Source organism: Aptenodytes forsteri, unplaced genomic scaffold (genome assembly GCF_000699145.1).
Source record: "Aptenodytes forsteri isolate BGI_AS27 unplaced genomic scaffold, ASM69914v1 Scaffold248, whole genome shotgun sequence".
Lineage (NCBI taxonomy): Eukaryota > Metazoa > Chordata > Aves > Sphenisciformes > Spheniscidae > Aptenodytes > Aptenodytes forsteri.
The window spans coordinates 1,609,445-1,611,714 of NW_008795935.1; the positions used below are offsets into that span (position 1 = coordinate 1,609,445).

The 2,270-nt window shown below is 40.3% G+C and overlaps 1 protein-coding gene across 1 annotated transcript in view; it reads right to left on the reverse strand.

The window, feature by feature from the left end:
- The window catches only part of DCDC2 (doublecortin domain containing 2), an 81,372-nt gene that overhangs the window by 5,360 nt on the left and 73,742 nt on the right, over positions 1 to 2,270 (reverse strand). The window lies entirely within an intron of this gene.

A 2,270-nucleotide genomic window follows, 5' to 3' on the forward strand; every position in this document is an offset into this window, starting at 1 on the left:
GATGGAGATTCTCCTTGGCTCTCTTTTTGTCATTAATATATTTGTAAAAACATTTTTTGTTGTCTCTAATGACAGTGGCCAGATTGCGTTCTAGCTGGGCTTTTGCCTTTCTCATTTCCTCTCTGCATGACCTAACGAGATCCCTGTACTCTTCTTGAGTCGCCTGCCCCTTCTTCCACAAGTGGTAAACTCTCCTTTTTTTCGAGTCCCAGCAAGAGCTTCCCGTTCAGCCAGGCCAGTCGTCTTCCCTGCCCGTTCTTCTTACAGATGTTGTAGTCATCCAAGATATTATTATTTCCAGCTTTTTGTTACTGCCTGATAGTGGGTACAATCAGAAGAGAATACCTGCCCTTGCCTGAACTGCTTTAGTATGATGGCTCATTTTGGACTGCAGAAGGTGTGTAGACTTTATGCCATGGTGTAAACATACGTATCCTAATGCATATGCTTTTACTGGTTTCATTGCTGTGGAAGCAGTCTTTGGCATAGAAGCACAATGGACATTTGAAGGGCAGTAACTTCCTAAGGTGCTATGCTAGCTAGACTCATTAGACCTTATCTGTCTAAAATAGGTGTGGGGGCAAATGTTTTAAGAGTTAAAACTGAGTAACATAGAAGATAAACGCAGCGTTATTGAACCGTACCCAGAAACCCACTGGAAGCTCACAGGGAACTGGCAGGAAATAACATTCAAATTTCAACTAATTTAACTTGACCAGTCAAGCTAAATTGCCTGAAAAATAATAGTAGGAAACAATATCAGTAAACAAATCCCATCAGTGCAAGTATAATGTTTTTATAGTAACTGAAAATTTCAAGATAGCTGAGCATATTACTACAACGGTTATTACTACTACAGACAAAAATAAAAAGTTATGTTTACAGCTAATAATTGGAAAGCAAAATGCGTTCTTCATTTAATCTCCTTTCAAGCTGCACTACGTTAGAATGGATATTTCAAACAAGACAAAATCAACATTTATCCAGAGGTAAAGACCTTCCGCAAGGTAATCTAAAATGCAGTATGGTTCCCACTGCATGCAGAGTCATAGGTAGGCTTTGAAACGTGGACATGACCACAGACAATGCACTTCAGAATGCACAGCAGACCTGAGACAGGACTGTAGGGAGGGAACTGAAGGCCAAAATCACCCACCAAATCATACATTGCTCTTTACATAAAAGTTGTGATACTTTCTACTGAGATCTTATTGATCTACCAGCTATGCATAAATTAGCATTCTCTATTTTAAGTACACCTTCTTCACTGAGAAAGAGATATACTTAGCAAAAGTTAGATTTTTCATATTTAGGGAAAGAGAATGTTTATGTGTATATATACCTGCAGGGTGGAAAACAGAAAAAGGGAGAAAAACAGTTTTTTATGGTCCAAAGCCTGTAAATGTTGTACATGCTTAACTTTACCTCCTTGAACAGTTCCAGTGATTTCAGTGAACCTGAAATAGCGAGCTAAAGCCTACATTAAAGTGCTTGCTGGGTCAGGGTATAATTCAAAGTTCCCTGTAGTCACTGGGAACCTCTTCATTGAATTCAATACACTCTAGCCATCCCTCCACCTCAACTGTACAAAATGCCTATTACATATACATCAAAGTTACTCCAAACTGTGTTCTCTCAGTCAGAACAAATAAGGATGGGCGTACTGAAAGCAAAACAGGTATGCCAATTCAGACCTACATGTCCTTGCAGAAATTATCAGACTCATTTCTAGAAGTCAGCAATGATCTTGTATACTTAAGGAAAAGCAGTGACATTTCACATCTTAGTTTTTAGCTTTTCATCAGTAATCTTTTAAATAACCAGAATATTCCCAGTAAGAGCTTCGTATATGGAATGCATTGGATGGATAGCCAAGACACATGTGGGATGCTGCTGCTCCTCTTCGCACCCAAGAAGTCAGAGTTCGGCTTTCAGCCAGTGTGTTGGCTCACAGGAAGTCATACAAGTACATTACATTTGGGATTCCGGTAAAAGCTCAGGGCATTTGAAATCCAGAGAACCAACTATATCTCCAGGCCCGAGTGACTGAGGTCTCTCATCACTTTGTAACACAACTGTTGTGGTTTAACCCGGCAGGCAGCTAAACACCACACAGCCGCTCGCTCACTCCCCCCCAGTGACATGGGGGAGAGAATCAGAAGGGTAAAAGTGAGAAAACTCATGGGTTGAGATAAAGACAGTTTAACAGGTAAAGCAAAAGCCACGCATGCAAGCAAAGCAAAACAAGGAATTCATTCACTACTTCCCAT